This window comes from Chelonoidis abingdonii, chromosome 2, assembly GCF_003597395.2.
Source record: "Chelonoidis abingdonii isolate Lonesome George chromosome 2, CheloAbing_2.0, whole genome shotgun sequence".
Lineage (NCBI taxonomy): Eukaryota > Metazoa > Chordata > Testudines > Testudinidae > Chelonoidis > Chelonoidis abingdonii.
The window spans coordinates 112,630,746-112,650,047 of NC_133770.1; the positions used below are offsets into that span (position 1 = coordinate 112,630,746).

The following is a 19,302-nucleotide window of genomic DNA, read 5'->3' on the forward strand; positions in this document are numbered from 1 at the left end:
GTTTGGCTACTTTAGTCAGCATTGTCATGTGGGCCTTTGACACTGCACTATGATCTTGTGTTCGGTTATGCTTCCCTTCTGCTCTTGAGGAAAGATGTGAAATACGAGATCACAGTTCAGCAGTGCAATGTACAAATTGTGATGAGAAGTCTCTTGATCTATTCAGGTCATACATAATGTAAGCTTGGTAATGGCCCCTTCCATTGGCCCCTTCCTTTTAATGAAGAAAGTGTGGATGTCACTAATGAAAGCTTTACAACTTCTGCAGTTAGGGTGACCAGTTAGTTTAAGATAGCAAGTGTGAAAAATGGGGATGGGAGTAGGGGGTGATAGGTGCTTATATAAAAAAAAGCCCCCAAAATCTGGACATCTGATCACCCTATCTGCAATATCACAATTACCAGCAACTATGTGGGTATCACTAAGAACAATGATGAGGTTATCATTCAACTATTTTATAAGAGGAATAATGGTGGTTAAGGCAATGCCCTGGATCTCAGGAGATTGAGGTTAAATTCCCACCTCCATAGTCTTCCTGTGGGACCTTGGACAAATTACTTAATCCCTCTGTGCCTCTGTTCCCCATCTGTAAATTAGGGATATACGTCTATTCTCCAAGCTTATGTCTGTCTTGTCTATTTGGATCTCCGGGGCAAGAACTGTCACTTACCATGTATTACTACAGTGGCTAGCACAATGGAGCCCTGATTTAAAGTGGGGCCTCTAGGCACTACTTGAACACAAATAATAATGATAATAATAACTACTACGCCTAGCCCTATTAGATTTGAAATTGCAAGTGGAAAAAAGATTGCAATGATAATGTGCTCAGCCAAATCTCTGAAACCATACTAAAATTCACACTTACCTTATTGGAAATCAGTGAATTAGCTTTTGTGGAGAAACTACCTTGAAAAAGACCTGACATGTTATGAATGGGTGCCACAGTAAGGCCATTCAGAGAACATACAGTATTTGCCTTTTACTTTCCGGGAAGAACTGTTATTATCCCAATTGGATTTTGTAAGGATATTAATGATCAGCAACTTGTTTTTGTTTGTTCTTTTATTGTAACCTGATGCTCCTAGTCTAGTAAAGCTGATAAAAGTGTAAAACAAAAGAAAAACATAATTATAATGTGTACCTTTAAATAGCTGCTGGTTGAAAGTACTGAATACCTTTAAAGTGGTGTTTTCTGATAACTGGATATACCAGCTTTCATGTCCCTTTTTCACCAAGAGAAGATGTAGGAAAACTATTAGAGTTCCATTTATAGTCTCCTGATGGAATGTAAGGTCAAAGGAAAATGGAAGATTGTTATTGTAAACAACCACAAAACCTCTAGGGAATGCATTAGACCACTGGTGGGTTTTTTTTCCCCTCCCCTTCTTATTTTTTTATTTGTAACTGATGATATTTTCTCTTTGTTTAACTAAAGGTTTAGTTTTCCTTCTTAAATGTACACTGTTCTTTGTTATTGGCATTGATTTACTCCTGACGTCGTATTAGCTGTCCAACATGTCCTATTCAGAAGATGCAAAATCATCTCAAAATGTAACTTGGATAAACAAGATGAAATAGCTCATTTCTCCAAATTTCCAATTGCTTGTCAATGCTTGTAAGGGAATATTTTACCCCAGTACTATCATTGGTGACACTTATAGCTTAACTTTTTGCACATTTTCCGCATAAAGTTAAGTTATAGATGTCACCTATAAAGTAAGATTGTAAGAAATATTGATTTTCATTCTGCAGCATTTCCACAAGGAAACTGAGTTCAATAATATATCATAGTCCCCTTTCATCAACTGTTAATTTCCATTTATTTCCTCTCTGGCCCTGCTGGAGCTTATGAGAAAGGAAGCCTCACTCAGTGAGGGCACTTTAAAGGAGACATATATTGCAGCTTTGAAAGTGCCTCAAACCTATGCAGTTTAGCAGCCATAATGCTTCATTTTATATGACCTCTCTAGAAGATTAGGCAAACGTATTCTGTCCATTACTGCCATAGTTTCTGCACCTATCTACGCATATTGGGTCCCTGCTAGTTCAGGCTCTGTCCAGGGGTAGGTAAAACAGATTATAATAGACATACTAGTTGCATACTCAGATGTAGCAAAACAAACCTTCCACACTCAGTAAGATGAAGGTTACAACTTTCAAGTCTTAAATGGATAACAACATATTTGCAGTTTTATTTTGCATTTTTACCTTATCAGTAAAATAAAGAGAACAAGTTGCTTGAAAAAGGTTAAAGAAAAGAAGAGTATTCTCTATGTAGACCATTCCCCTCTTAAATCAGGTGAGGACAGATGTATTGCAGAGGATGTACAGCATCTAGGCACTGCATTACTCACTGCAAAATGAACCAAGACTCAGGGATTTGGAAGAGATGGATTTCGAAACTAATAGTTGTAATGGGAAAGGCCTTAAATGAGAACAGCCATCACCCAGTAGACATTTGCAAACCAGTATCTTTAATAATATGATATTTCCTGTAGTCAAAATAAATTTAAGATCATCACATTGGATGGGAATACTTCAATATACATTTCTAATTTATTTCCCCTCCATTAGGAATCCTGATCTTGATCAGGCTCTCTAGCCACTATTACAATATAATATAACTAATACAAAATAATAGCATTTTACTACACATGTGGTTCCTTTGAAATTAGTGGGACTATTTGCATAGTAGCAGGTATGTCTCCTCATCAATAAGCGCTGCAGAATTGGGTCCAAATAAAATAAACAATTTTTTAAATACTTCTGCTGTATAATAAAAGAAGCTGTATCTAGACGGATGCCTTAAGCATTATGCTGCTACTGCTGGAATGCTTGTTGCTTTTGGGGGAGAGGGGTGGGGGATTTGGTCCACGAGATTCAGTCCCCAAGTGATGTTCCCATTGATATGGGTGAAGACACTGACATTCATATGTCCAATAACTTCATGTTACAAAATATTATTTGTCAGGTGGAAAACTTAGTTCTGATTTTTTTGTATAAGAGTTTAATTTTTGACTAAATTAATTTTTTTGTGGAAAGTGTTTGCTTTCCTTGAATTTCTTCCAGTTTTTCACTGGAAAACTGATAAACATTTTTTTAAAAAATTGGCTGAAAACTGCATTGTTTTCTTTCTGCAAAAAATGTTTCAGTTTTCAGTAGTTGTGAGGACATTTTTCTTTTTTTGATGAAAAGGTGAAATTTTCTACAGATGGAAAAATCATTTCTTAACACCTCTCTTGTTAGCATCAGTTTCCACTGTTTACTGTCTTTCTTTTTGCTTAATCTAAAGGGGAGGCTAGAGCATTAACTTTTTATTTCGTGACACTCAGACTTGAAATTAAAAATTCTGCTCTTAATTCCTCTTTCGCTTTTTAGGTGTATTGTTTGTAAAATAAACATTTATTAGTTATGTCCTATAATGAGTTTCTCATATTTTTCTGGCATCGTGGGTTTCCTTCAGTTTTTTTCCCCCTTAAATTGAGCTCAGTGCTAATCTGGCAGGTCAGTAAAGCTTTTGAACTTTGATTTGACCTGAAATTGAAGATGAAAATTTCATGGTTTCCCTCTGTCCCAAAATTTTGTAAACTTACCATGTACTTCTTCTGTAATGAAGTGAAGCCAAAATAAGGGATGAGGAAATTCAGTAAATAAAATATTAATTACTGTACCTATAAAAATGTTAATGAACTTCAACCTAAAATGCCAACAGAAAAATGGGTGTAGTCTTGATATGCTTGACTGACGTACCCAGTGAAACAAGGCAATATTTACTCAGTAAAAAAATAAAACAGACTTTCCAAATTGTAAAGACCAGTGACACGTTTTCTACCACAAGCTCAAGTATGTGGAATAAATGCAAACCAACTCAAAGCTAGAAGCAAGCAGCAGCTTTGTTAGGTGCCTGCAAACAATTTTTTCAGCATGAATCGCTGCAGTAACAAGATGCACTACAAACGAAGTCCTTATAATTTGTCATTATTCATATTTTCGGAGCAAACCTTTTAGCCATTTAACAAATCAATCATATTAGTTCTTTCCATTAGCTCAATACTACTGAATTTAATGCCTTTTCTTTTTTTTTAAATGCAAGATATTTGTTTCAATTTGATATGTCAGTACATACAAGGCAATCCCTTGTTTTGCCACTAACTAAGATGTTCCACTGAGTAATCATTAATGATTTATGATTAATTTAGAAGGTGTCTGTTATAAGGCCTCAAAGCATCATACAGTAAAAAACAAAACGCACATAATTCAAAAAACCGCAAGTAGTTCAAATGTTCAATCAGACTGAACCCTGGAAGTGACAATGGAAAGAAATTTGACAGCTCTCAAAACAAGCCCTCCATCAAAGGACCTGATCCTGCACCACTGATGTTAATGCAACCTTTTCCATTGATTTCAACAGGCACCGGATATGACACAGACAAAGAGATCAATTCCTTAATGGTACAAAATGTGATATAAATGGGGTAAGAGGAAGGGAAAGATAGCACATGCAAAAACAAGGGAAGGAGACCCCCCAAATGTTAAATTAGACTTGCAGCATGTTCTAATGAACTGTCATCAGTCTGACACATTTCAAAAGTACTAAATACCATTTTATAGGATATAATTTGTGTTTACATTTCCTTACCAGATCATAGGTTTCAGATCAACACGTTATTCTATGCACTGAATTCTGTTTTAATGGAAGTGTAAATAAATATTCCAGTTTGTAAATCTCTTATCTGTACAAGCTAACCATTGTTCAGAGTATTTCCTTTTATTAACGATGAGTCACTTTGTAGCTTGAAATGTGTGTTTTTATACTTTAGCTCTCATGTACAACACTTGACAATACTTATTTAATCCTATAAAGATAAAAATCATTGTTAAATAATTATATCAGTGCATGTGTAGAAAACTGCAAATCAACTCAGTGCCTACAATGCCAGGAAAGTGGCACATTGATAGCAGATTCCTTCCCCAAAGGGTTTTTATAGTATAACAGGAGGAGGATGGCAGAACAAGTAAGTCTAAATATGCCATACACAGAGTGGTGAGTGGCTACTAGTGCACGAATGCTTCATTGAGGAGGCTTCAGTGGCTTCTCCAAAATGAAGATGGACAAAGGCTGCAGAACATTAATGAGAAGGATGGGGTTGTAGTAGAGCATGTTGGGCCCTTTAAAGCAGAGTTTATGAAACTGGGGAGAGAGGCATGACCCTCTGGGGTGGCATGGAATGAATTCAGGGCAGGGCCATGAAAAGCTTTAGGGGGAAAAAATGCACTGCACACATTCAGATCTGGGCAGCTGGAGAACGGCTGCTTTTGACTGGGCACCCAGCTCTGAAGGCAGCCCCACTGCCAGCAGCAACGAAGAAATAAGGGTCACATGGTATGGTATTGCCACTCTTACTTGTGCTGCTGCTGTCAGCGGCACTGCCTTCAGAGCTGGGCACACAGCCAGCAGCTGCCGCTCTCCACTCTACCTTCAAGAGCTGGGCAGCGGGAGAGTGACAGCTCTTGCGCTCTTGCCTGGGAGCCTAGAGGGAGGTCAAGCTACTACAGATACAAAGAAGTGAGGGTGTGATCAAATAAGTTTGAGAACCACTGCTTTAAGGATGGGTGCCACTAGCCAAGGAGTTATTAGGCTCAGCAAACTCCATTACAATGACGGCAGTGAAGTATGCGTGGATAAAGAAGATAAAGGAAGTAGGGAGGTGACAAGTATGAACAAAGAGTAGCAAATAGGAAGCCTGTAGGAGCGTATAAGAATGGAGATGCAGGCAGGGGGAGAATTATAGACATCTATGCATGTGAGGTAAGAGGGAGCCAGTGAAGAAGTATCAGGAGGAAAGACCATGATCAAAATTGTGGTAAAGGAAGATTGTCTAGACCAGAAGTCGGCAACCTATCGCACGCGTGCGAAAGATGGCATGCGAGCCAATTTTTAATGGCACGCTGGAGCCTGCCGGGACTCCAGCGTGCCATTAAAAATCCTGCCCAGCCCGGCCCGCTCTCCTCTGCCCTCTGCTCCCCCAAGCAGGGGCAGGGAGCAGACTCGTAGCTGAGCGCACGAGGTGGGCAAAAGGTCCCACTCTCCCGGCACGGCAAGCCACGAGGTCCGCGCTCCCAGGCGCGAATGCGGGGCCAAGTGCAGCAAGCTGCCGGCCCCTCCCCCACCTTAGCCCTTCCCCTGGAGCCCTGCCACCGTGCATAACACTCTAGGGGGTCGGGGCTGCGTGCTCCTGTGGGGCAGCATATCTAGCTCTGTGTGGAGCCTCATGGTAAGGGGCCCAGGGCTGGGGGGGTTCTATAGGGGTGAGGGCAGACAGGGGACAGGGAGCAGGGTGAGTTGGATGGGGGGGTGGTTAGGGCTGGGAGTCTCTGAAGGGGGCAGTCAGGGAGCAGGGGGGGTTGGATGGGACATGGGAGTCCCGGGGATTGTGAGGGGGCAGCGTGTGGAGAGGGGTCAGGGCAGTCAGGGGACCAAGAGCAAGGAGGGTCCTGGGGGGGCAGTTAGGGTGGGGGGGGGCTATGGAGGCGGTGTTCAGGGGACAAGGAGCTGGAGGGTGTATGAGTCAGGAGTTCTGGGGATGCTGTCAGGAGGCAGGGGTGTGGAGAGGGGTTGGGGCAGGCAGGGAGTAGGGGGGTTGGATGAGTCAGGAGTTCTGGGGGTCCTGTCAGGGGGCAGGGAGTGGTTGGATAGGCATGGGAGTCCTGGGGGTCTGGCTGGGGACGAGGGTGTGGATAAGGGTTGGGGCAGTCAGGGGACAGGTATGGGGTAGGGTCCAGTTTGGGGACAAGTATCAGGGAGGCTTAGATAGGGGGTGGGGTTCTGAGGGGCAGTTGGGTGCAGGGGTCCCAGGAGGGGGTAGTCAGGGCATAAGGAGCAGTGGGGTTGGGAGTTCTTAGGGGGGCAGTCACCCAGCCCTCTGCCCTGACCCCCGACCCCCCACACACATACACCATGCCCTCTGCCCTGAGCCCGGCACACCCCCTAGGCCCCTGCCATGAGCCCTGTACTCCCTCATACACACCCAGCCCTCTGCTTCGCTCCTTCTTCCCCCCCCCCCGCACAACCCTAGCCCTGACTCTGGCACCCCCACCCATACTAATTCCCCCTCTGCCCTGCCACCTACACCCCCCCCCCACCATACCCAGCCCCCAGCCCTGACTCCAGCCCTCTGGGTCCTGGTCACCGGCCCCGCACAGCCTGCTGCTGGTCTGGGGTTCTGGCTGACGGAAAGATTGCTGACCCCTGGACTAGACAAAGCAGCAAAGAGTTTTGTGGCACCTTATAGACTAACAGACGTATTGGAGCATGAGCTTTTGTGGGTGAATACCCACTTCTTTGGATGTCCTCACCCACGAAAGCTCATGCTCCAATACGTCTGTTAGTCTATAAGGTCCCACAGAACTCTTTGCTGCTTTTACAGATCCAGACTAACACAGCTACCCGTATGATACTTGTCTAGACAGAAGCATTTTGAACTGAGTGGAGTAGTAGGATGTGGAGGTAACATATGACAGTGGGGCAAGCAAAGGAGAATTACAGCATTCAAAACTTCAGCATGGACCAAAATCAGGATGGAGATGACAGGATGAATTTTCAAGACCATTTCATCTGTGATTTAGCCCTAACTAGAATGCAACTTAATATCCGCAATTCTTTCCCAAGTAAGTGAACTCTTTTGAGAGAATAATTATTGTTAGTTCAGCGTTACAAAATATAATTGCTAAAACAGATAAAACCTTCATCCCATTATAGTTATGAGAGTTTCCCATTATTTTAAATGTAAATCTGGAAGCACTAATTTGTTGATTGGCTGTGAATTATAATACCAATTTGACGAACCAGAGAGCTAAACCCCAGTTCTATAAATGTAGCTATTAAAATGATGGGAGAAGAGAATGAATGCTCATGACAGCTGGTACTTATGACAACTTTCAGAGAAACTTCGGGCTACCTAAACTTCTCAATGAAAACAATTCAAAGTCCTTAAAACCAAGAAAGTAAACACAGGATATCGATACTACATAATTAGCTTAATAGGTAATTAAAACAAATTGTTGATCTGGATTCTGTCTGCTTGTGTCAAACAACTTGAAATAAAACACAGATCTGATGTCATTTTTCTATAATTCCAAATAAGTCTATAGAGTCCTACATGACTCAGACAGAAGAAAATACACAATAATTGTAAATTGTATCTGATGTATCTGATGGGCATTCATCACTTTGTTTTCTATTGTGGGAGACCAATTGTGCTCTGGGACTCTGCCAAAAGTATCCTACAATCCCAGAGGCTCACTTTTTTCTCCCCTGAACAGTCAAGTTTGGTGGACAGTCAAGTTTTCCCACACTGCCCCACAAACAAAGGGCTAGAGCACCCACAGTTTGGGATGGCACTAGGAAGTTCAGTAAGCCTGGCTGTCACCTGACCAGAGGACCAATCAGGGGACAGGATACTTTCAAATCTTGAGGGAGGGAAGTTTTTGTGTGTGCTGTTAGAATTTGGTGGTTGTTCTCTCTGGGTTCTGAGAGTGACCAGACATGCAACAAAGTTTCTCCCCAATCTCTCCGATATAGGCTCTTATAAGTTCAAAATAGTAAGTACTAGGTAGATAAGGCGAGTTAGGCTTATGTTGTTTTCTTTATTTGCAAATGTGCATTTGGGATAAGAAGTTCAATTGTGTATTTGGTTGGAAGGAGTTCAAATCTGTATTTTGCTGAAAGGATTTTAATTGTGTACTTGTATACTTAGGCTGGGGGGTGTTCCAGTGTCTATAGCTGAAAGACCCTGTAACATATTCCACCTTAAATTTACAAAGATAACTTTTTACTGTTTTTTTCTTTAATTAAAAGCTTTTTCTGTATTTAAGAATCTGATTGTTTTTTTTTTATTCTGGTGTGAGACCCAAGGGACAGGGTCTGGATTCACCAGGGAATTGGTGGGGAGAAAGGAGGGGAAGGGGAAAGAAGGTTAATTTCTCTCTGTGTTAGGATTACTTTCTCTCTCAGGGAGAGTCTTGGAGGGGAGAGAAAAGAGGAGGAAGGTGAATTTTCCTTTCTGTTTTTAGATTCAAGGATTTGATTCAAGTGATTTCCAGGTAACCAGGGAGGGGAAGCCTGGAAAAGGCAACGGTGGGGGAAAGGGTTTACTTTTCTTGTGTTTAGATCCAGAGGGTCTGGGTCTTGGGGGTCCCCGGGCAAGGTTTTGGGGGGACCAGAGTGTACCAGGCACTGGAATTCCTGGTTGGTGGCAGCGCTACAGGTTCTAAGTTGGTAATTAAGCTTAGAGTAATTCATGCTAGTACCCCATCTTTTGAACGCTAAGGTTCAGAGTGGGGAATTATATCATGACAGCAGTGTAGACACTGGGGCTTCAGGGTTCAACAATCCCCAACCTGGGGTTACAAATGGGGTAGATGCTCAAACCCTAGGTTAACAAACCCAGGGTCTTCTAACTTGAGTTCAACTAACCCTGATCTTACATTGGAGTATAGACATACTTCAAGGTCCAGATAATGGGGTTGTTTGATAGTTTAACTTTGTAACCATCTTCTGCTTTTCTGTAAATATATCCCTCTCCAACCAATAACTGCTCCCTCAGAGCAACCACTCACCTGCAACAGTATTTCCTGTACTAAGCCTATGTTAGGTCAACATTTCTGAGCCAGTGGTAAGGAACCAGGTCCTCTTCAAACACCTGCTTCTCTTCTAGTCTGGCCAATAGGGGTAGACACTATAACAACATTGCCTCCCTCCCTCCAATTCTTGGAATTAAAAGCATCACCTCACAAGCACTACTGAAATCTGGAGTTGCAAACATCAGGATTGTAATATGGATCTCCCACTGGGCAGCACTGTGTATCAGAAAGTGGGTTTGACTAGATATCATTAAAAGATGAGAGCCTCACCTCTGCTCTGGCCTCTTTATGCCATGTAAGAGGACTGGAGTGGTACAAAAGTGTCCCATGAGCCATGTATCTAGCTGGGGGATGATACTCCCATGCAGGTGTAGCCCACTAGTGAGTGTGTTACAGGTTTCCCTCTCTACCAATCTGCAAAAGATACATTTACAATTGCAGCATAATATAAAATGCAATGTGAGCACAGGTCACATCCATTCCCATGAAGAATAAAATATAATAGAAATATTAATATATTATGCTAAGCAAGCAAAATACATTGCCAGCTTTATCCATGTTGATCAGCTGATTATCTTAAGACCAGTATTGGGAACAATGATATTTTCAAAATGGTCACTATATCAGATAAAAGCAAAATCATTAGACACTTAATGGAAGATGTTAAAACAACAAGTAAATCTTTGAAGATTGAGAAAAAAGGATTAGACAGTATGCTATTAACTGCTTGGCTACTGAACTGCTTGTATGGTATTCACTAAACAATTTTAGGTGAACTTTGGCTTTTTGGTGTGTGTGGGAGGAACTTCACAAAGTACCATTATTTGAGAGTCCACTTATGATTCAAAAATATTTAATATCAAAAGTGCGCAAAGGGCTTCTATAAATCAGTGATAGTATCTGAGATTCAAAATTTGGCACCAATGTTTTTGAGTAGGCAGAATATGTGTATTAAAAAGTTTATTATATTAAAGCCAATCTCAGCAGAATTTTGGGGGGTGAGTGTTAGAGGGGGTGACTCATGAGTTTTGAACACTTTGGTTTCTCAGTACTGCTCCTAGTATGTGGTCCCTCCAAAAAGGAGCTGAGTCATACTGCTGCAAAGGCGCTTGTGTTGCTTCTGAGCCTGGTTACACAAAGGATGTTTCATGTCAAACCAGTACCTTTCACAATCATTACAATCTGAAGGGCGGGGGGGATTCTCTCTCTCTCTCTTTTAACAATACTATCAGTCAGAGATATTCATAACTAGAACTAGAATTAGGATTCTAATTTTAAGGCTGGTAATAGATGTCACAAAATGTCTCTGTAAAAAACTACTGGCAATGAATACCATGGGCAGGATTTCCTGGTTGACATCTTCCTAGAATGACATTCACATCAAGAAGCAGCTAAACTCCATTCCTAACAGGTAGTTTAAGAGTCATAACTTGGTAGTGAGAAAAGAAGGGGTAGAAAATATAGGCAGAGGAACTGGAAACATAGTGAAAAGACAAGTGATCGCCTAGGCATCTACTCAATAAACTTGCTTCCCACCAAGCCATTGTGAAGATGTACTCAATATCCTGTGGGGTCTGGGGCTCGCCAAACAGCGTGTTACGCACTATAGAGTGGGGAATGGAATCTCAGCCCCTCATTGGAACAACTGGGATGAAAAATGTTACAAGGTGAACTTCCTGGAATTTTCCTCCCTCTTAGTCCCCTTCACCAAGTTTTCCTGTGGAAGGAGGCCCTCATGACCTGTACATATAACAGACCAACTAAAACCCATATTTGTACATAAGCTTGTGTACTAACTGAAAATATCCCTAAACAAGAAAAATAAATTGAAAGAGAATTTATGAGATGATACAATGTGCTAATAAATTCACTCCCCCATCACTGATAAAATAGGACAAAGAATTATAATGATCAACTACCATTAAAGGCCAATCTTTAGTAAAGATACCATCCAGCAACAGAAAGATACCATTCATCACTCCATTCGCTCTCAGAAACATAGGGCCTGATCTCCTTTCATGCCAGTTTTGCCATAGCACAAACCCACTGATTTCAACAGAGTAACTTCTGGTTTATACCTTCTTAAGGGCTGGATCCTCCTAGGTTTACTCTGCCTCCAAACCAGAAAAGAGTTAACTCCCACTGCCATAATGTGGCTCTTTGTCCCCCTCTGGTGGTGAGACCATATATAGAGCAAGGTTTATGAGTTTTATACTGCCTCTTGGATGCCCAGGATTAGTTCCTGCAGACAATCTGATGGAAGGAGGAGAGTATTTACAAGTGACTGGGAAGTCAGTGGATTACCCATGTGTTTAAATGTTTAGCTGGATTAGGGCTGGATTTCTTAGCACTTTGCAGGTTGAAGCCATAACTGAGAGATAATCTACTCCATATTCCTTCTACTGGTTCAGGTTAGGCATGTGATCATTATTCCTACCGACATTTAGTTGAACAAGAAAACAAAACATGTATGTGTTTTCTTGTCCTCTTTTCTTCCTATGATTTAAACTTTATAATTACTAAGAATCTGTTTATCTTCTTCAGAGGTCTGCACAATTTATCAATACAGGAATATTTTGCCTATGTGCCAAATCAAATGTTATCTTGACAAGCAAATAGTCTACTTTCTTTATGCTTAAGCAATTTACTGAAGGTTTGATATTGCTACTAATGCAAGACACCAGATCTCACTTAACTATCCTCTGCAGATGTAATTAAGTGCTTCCAAATGTTTTGCTTAATTGCGTTCCTTAATGTTCTGAGTGATGTTTTGCTCCTTTCCTCCAGTTACAAATTGCATTTATAGCTTCCAGTAATGCCATTTATCATTGCAATTTGCTTAGCTTGAAATGTGCTCCATTAATTAGTTCTTTTCAAGTCTTTTAAAAGAAATGTCTGGAGATCATTAATTCTATATAGGCAATTTATTATTGCTTAGGAGAATTGCATATTGTGGTCTTCCTTCCCACCACCCCAAACTTCTTTCAATATTTCCCTGTGTAAAATTGTCTTACATGATCACCTTGCAAGCCCTGTCCTATGAGTGTCATTCTAGTTTTTATTATTACAAAAAGCTCCCAAACATTCCATGACTAATCCCAACAAATAGCACTTGGAATCCAATTTTTTTTAAAATGTATTTATTTATTTTGCAAACTGTTATTCCAAAATGAGTTTGTAAAGCTGCTTATATTACCAAAATGAGCTCTTTCCTTGATTTATTGGTAAACAACATGGCAATGATGAAAGTGCACAGTACAAAGGAAGTCAATGACACAAATAATGGACTAGCTCACTGTACAATTATTAATCTGGAGAAGAAAAGATCACTCCATTTTTTCTACATCAACTTTTGGAATAAACTGAAAATACAAAGCTCAACTCGCATTCTCCACTGAGTTCGGCACTCTGACCAGGTTTAAGGTTCAGATCTTGCAAAGGATAATGCGAAACATTGTGTTCATCGGTAATCTCACTGAACTCAGTACCTTTGAGCATGTGAGTAAGACTTTGTAGGATCAGAGTTTTAGGAATGGGAGGGTCTGCTGACAGTATTACAAGAGAATTTCCAGGCCTATATATTCCCGTTCTGTACGTTTTTCTTTTGAAGAGAATGAAATAGCTAATAAATACATAAAAATATTAGACCTTATTCTCCTCTCACTTACACTGGTATAATTCAAAAGTAGCTCTATTGACGTCAATGGAGTTACAACAGCGTAAGACGTGTAATCTGGAATAAGTCCTGCTATGTACTGGAACTGCAGGCACCTGTCTGAGGAACGGGTATGTTAAGAAAGATAAATTTGTCATGACATTGAAGTTATAGAATAAATCTGAGATCTTATTGTAGCTACTAGGTAAATTGCCTTATTGTAACTACTAGGTGAAATGCATTCCATACACCATGGACTTCCAGCATGAATCATTATAGGAAAGATGTGGACATTTTGCTTTTCATACCTATTTTCAGAATCCCTTGAAAATGTTCTATGACAATGAATTGGTCAGTTTACTGTATCATCTATTTTTATAAAAAATCCCTAGTTTGAAGAAAGCTCTGAGATTGACCTGTGTTATGTTTGCGTAAAGGGCGCTGTGCTTTATGTTGGTGAATGAGCTCACCGGGGCACTACTGTTAGTACCCAGGAGTTGTTGTCTAGAAAAGAAAGGATTCACTCTGAGTCCAATTCAGCTTCCTCCTGCCTAGTGGGCAGTTTGTCTGTATTTCTCCTGTTCCTGACAAAACCAAAATAAGAGAGTTCATTTTTGCCGCTGACTGTAATGGCCTTCACTACACAAATAATTTTTCTGGTGACAAGGATGTGATACTGTTGAAAATTAAAGACAAGCAGCAAGATTCTGGAACCACACCCAGTAGAAAATCAATCTCAAGAATGACTAGCAGACATTTTAGTTAGAAGGCTGCCATCTTGGAATCTGAACCAACGTTGTGCACCTGCAACTTGAAATGGTCATATTGGTGCATATGAAGAACTTTGATGTAAGTCAACATGAATCACGGAATTCTTATTCAGAAAAACATTCTTATTATTTTGAAGCAAATATCAACTCCAACCATAAATAGGCTGGTCTCTAGATCATCTGCAAGGCCAGGACCTTCAACATTATACAATCACTCATTGCACCTGCTTTGCCCCAGACCAAGGCATACGATGAAATCATAACTTTGTTGAAGGCTGTAACAGTGTGAGACGCACCTCTGCAGTGCCTCCTGCTGGATTCCTGGAAATTAGCTCTTTTTCCAGCTCCGGAGCACCCTCTTCAGGCCGGTGTCCTGCTTGCTGTTGGCCCCTGTGTCCCTCCTGGACCTTGGTGCCCTCTACCATGGGGTTCTGCCCACTGCAGCAACCCCCAATCTGGGTTTCCCCGCTCAGGGGGTTGAGGGTTCCCCTTCCCCCCCATGTCTCAGTGGCTACTGCCAGTCACCAGCTAGCCCCTGCTCACTGGGGTAGACTGCAGTCTGTAAAGGCTACCCATTATTGGCAAGGGGGAGTTGGACCTGCTGCCTTGGCCTATCCCTGGGCTGCCCTCTGCAATCCCAGTACCCTTCTGGGCCTTTAACAAGGCCTGCAGCCTGCGCGGTTTCCAGGCCAGAGTTCCCCAGCTCCCCTGGCCTTCCCCCAGCCCTGCTCCACTCTAGCTACCCTGTAAGCTCCCAAGCAGCCAGGCCCTTCCCTCTCTACAGGCAGAGAGAGACTCTGTGCTCCTGGCCCACTGCCCTCTTATAAGGGCCAGCTGGGCCCTGATTGGGGCATGACCCCAGCTGAGGCTGCTTCCCCAATCAGCCTTGGAGCTGCTTGCCCCAGCCACAGCCCTCACCCAGGCTGTTTTTAATCCCTCCGGGCAGGAGTGGGGTAACCTATGCCATCTGTCAGTGTTCAACTATTTCAATTTCATAAATGAAATCAATGAGCTCATGAGGGCTTCACCGCCTAGATGTGTCACATCGCCACACATTGTAACTCTGATAATTTTCTCAATGACATGCCGTGAAATTGCTTTGTCTGTGGAGATCAAGATGAAGAACTTCAATGCTGTCTCCTTGCTGAGCTGAATTTAACATTTTCCATTGCACAGGAAAAGTCTTTGGCCACCAAAAATAAGGAAATTGCTGTTGTGGCAACCAATGTGAATGCTGTCCATCAGGATCAGAAAGATGATCATCTTTCTACAAACTCAATGAAACAATAGGAACTCAAATCACATTAATGTCATTGGACAAGTTTAATTGTCCGAACATCTGCTTAGGCTGATGAGGACAGTATCCACACTCTGCTTGCAGATTGAAAGACATCAAGTGTTGTTTCTGCAAGAAGAAAGGTTACCTTGAATTAGGCTATCAAAGGTCAACAGTATGAAGCAAAAGAACCATAAGAAGTATTCTCGTTCTCAAGCAAACAACCTCAACACTTCATTCAACAATGATGTCAAGAATCTTCATCCCATTCAGAGCATCCACGACAATGAATCTCGAGTCTCTAAAATGTTTGTGACAGTGTCCATCAATGGCACTGAGCGACAATAGAAGTTGACTGTGTTTCAGTCAACAATGAGGACACATTGTTATTGTTTTTTCCACATTGTCCTCTCAAATTTCCACATCCATCACAGAGCCTTTGGACTACAATGGACAAAGTGTCGATCTCATCAGAAACTCTGATCTGAATGTTTGCTACGGCTTTTTCTGTGAAAGATTGCCTCTCATTGTCAAGAAAGGTCATTGTGAAAACCTTGTAGGCATGAAGTGGTTCACACCACTGAGAGTCAGCATGCATGGCATCCATGGTCTCAACAAATAGCAATTAAGAAAGATCATCAACAAACTCCCTCAAATGTTTTCTGAAGACTGGGAGATTACAAGGGACTACCAGTGTCATTCCTTCTGGATTCAGCAGTCATGCCAATCCCTATGAAGGTCAGGAACATACCATCTGCCCTACATTCAAAGATTGATGCAGAGCTAGAGCATCTCCTTGCACAGGGAATCTTTGATTCTGTTACACATGTGAAAAGGGCTATGCCGATAGTACCCATACTCAAGCCAAATAGAAATGTATGAATCTGTGGAGATTATAAATGCACTTTGAATTGGGCACTCAGACAGCACCCTAACTCAGTGCCTTTTGTTAACCAACTACCCTGTTCTTGCTGGAGAAGGAGTCTTTGCCAAACTTGACCTTTCATAAACATATCAAGAACTGATAGTTGACAACAATGCTACAGATGTCCAGATGATTCTGTCTTAATGAAGAGCATTTTGAGTTAAGTGCTCCAGTTTGGAATTGCCATTGCACCTGGAATTTTCCAATGCTTCACTAAAAGCTACAGAGCTGGACCAAGGTCCAGATCACAAATGGACTAGTTTGGCACAGCCACATCGACCTGCTAAGAAAACATTAATCTCTGAGCAACCTTACTCCAGAGGATCCTTCAGATGTGTCTCCTTTAGAGCCAACAATGGATTCTTTGTTATCAGTGCCACCTCTAGTCTCTGAGCTTGCTGAAGGTGCTACTCAGAGGGGACAATTCTCCTGTCTCACCACAGGTCCATGTTGAATCACAGTAAAAAAAAGACCATGCATTACAGAGAGCATTGAACAGGAAGTGGCTGGGGTCTGTTTGGAAGCTAAAGAAGCAGCCACTGAGAAACATGGGAAGAAGAGATTGGAGAAAAGTCAGAAGCAGGAACAGACACAGAGCCATGTGTGGAACAGGCTGTGAGCACTGGATGTTATAGCTTGGTACAAGCAGAGCCATCCCTAGGGTGGTGATGGCGCCTGGACAAATCACCCAGTATGCTGCCTCCTGCCCAACCTGGGCTAGGGCTGCCCCCCACACTCCCTGGCCTCCACATTTGAATAATGTTTGGACTGGGGTGGACACACAGGGTGGGGGAGTTGTGGGTGCAGCTGGCCTGGCAGAGGCAGGGCTGGACACACCACACTGCCTCCTGCTCACTGGCTGCTTCTGCCTGCTCTGCTCATGACAAACAGCTTCTTTCCTCACCCCATCTGACACTGTGATGTCGAAGCATGGGGGCCCCCAAAGCATGGGGCCTGGAGTGGTCACCCCGATTTGCCCTACCCAAGGGATGGCTCTGGGTGCAGGCCTACGTGGGACTTGTGGGGAGCAGCAGTGGTTAGGCAGGGAGCTAGTACAGAGGGCCTGGAAACCCCCGGCACTAGCCTTGAAGAGGCCTGACTGTCAATTGGACTGCCTGAGAGACCAAAAAAAGATCTACTATAAACCCCTTTGACCTGTAACTGTGCAAGCCTCTGCACCTGCAGTATTTGCAACCTCTCTTCTTTCCTTCTAGCCCTAGTAAAATCCTTTCTCTTAGCCATGTGTCTGAGTGATTACTGGGACCTAGCAGGGCTAGCAACTTCAATGCCTAGCCTCTGAGAAGCGGTACACCAGATATGCTGTTGCACTCTCGTGTTTTGGGGGTACAGAATAACCCCAATAATTACAGCTCACTGCATTTGTGATTTTAATGGAAACCCCACCTGCAGACAATGAAGGAAGACCAATATATGGCTGTATGTCTCACTATAAAAATTTTTTTACTAGTATATTAAACGCTTCTAATATGTTTTTTCAAAAGAGATATAATAAGAAGCAGATGTAACAGAGGCTCTTCGAAAAGGAATTTGCTTGTGCTGCCTCAGCAGCTTTCTTTGAAGAGTAATAATAATTAAAAACATATAAACTATTTCTCCTTAACTAGATGTAAAATGGAATTTTAACTGTACTGTTCAACTGCAAAACAACACTGCTCCTTGTCTGACCAAAAAAACAAGTGATTTATCATCTTGATGATTCCATGTCCTAGGAGTTGCGCAGGAAAAGAAAGAGGCATTACACAAACTTGATTAATGTTTGTTTCCTGGGAAATGGAATTATAACTGAAAAACTGCCTAAAAAGAAATGAAATGTAGCAGAAATTAGAAACAATTGTTTCCTTCCAAGCACTGTGATTTAATGTGTGAAAAGGCAATAATAGAAAATATTGAGACACTATAATGAAGATAAGTGGCTGTTATTGCTAAATATACCTTTTCAATAAGTTTTTCACAGATGTTTTAGTTTTCTAATGATAAACTATCTCTTAAGTACTGGTTCATGCTGAAGTTTATTGAACATATTTAGACAAGAAAGGCCAATTTCTGAATATGAGAAAAAGTGAGTAAACTGAAAGCTATTAGGTGCCATAGGACAAAAGCTCATTTGACACCCATTGAAATCAATAGAAATACTTCTGTTGACTTCACTGGGCATTGGTTCAGCCTTTGTATACACAAAAAAGCAGCTGGATTCAGTCCATGTAAAACGGCTAGTATACTGTGATTTACAAGTGAGGCTTCAGATCAAAGGATAAATCTATGCTGACTATAAAGAAGCTGAGGTTAACATGTGCTTCACCACCTAAATGTGAGCAGCCAAGTGCACCAATGATTTTGTAGAGATGGTGTGCTAAGGAGAAAGGCAGGTGTGCAGGTGGAACTCTCTGCTGGGTGGATAGGTTCTGTTGCAGTTATATGGAAGAAAGGGGGGAAAAAGGGAATGGGGGTTATGGGACCTAGTACCCACCTCCATGACTACAGATGGCCATGTGAATTTATCTGTACTGATTCTCAGCTGCAAAACCTTGGGCAGGTTCTCAAATAATTTTAAGAAATATTTTTGCCATATTGATGGGAGGGTTTGTATACACAATTACATTGTCTTGGTCATCCCCAGGCTGGAACTAGGGACCTCTAGAGCAAAAAGCTTGATCCATTACATCTTGAGCTAAAAGGCTAAGGTCTGGAAAATGTTTGCATCACCAATTTCAGATCTGCACAGGCATTCAGGCATGAAACACCAATTAATGTCCTCCTTCTGAGGATCTAGGCTGAAAGACACATAGATGGGAACTGTATCAGAATCCTCCCCTGTGGATCAGTCACAGAAAGGGACTATCATAAGCCTCTTTCCCAAATCTGGACCTTAGCGTCCAAAAATCTAGGTGCCTAGCATGAACCCTTCTAAGCTTAATTACCAGCTTAGCTTTGATCTCGCTGCCACCATCCAAAAATTCCAGGGTTTTGGCCCCCTCTGGTCTCCCTAAAACCTTCCCTGGAGGGACCCCAA

At 42.0% G+C, this 19,302-nt stretch overlaps 1 pseudogene; it reads left to right on the forward strand.

Moving 5' to 3' along the window:
• Positions 1–5,612: 5,612 nt before the first annotated feature.
• Positions 5,613–19,302, forward strand: part of LOC142046259 (uncharacterized) — a 52,859-nt pseudogene continuing 39,169 nt past the window's right edge.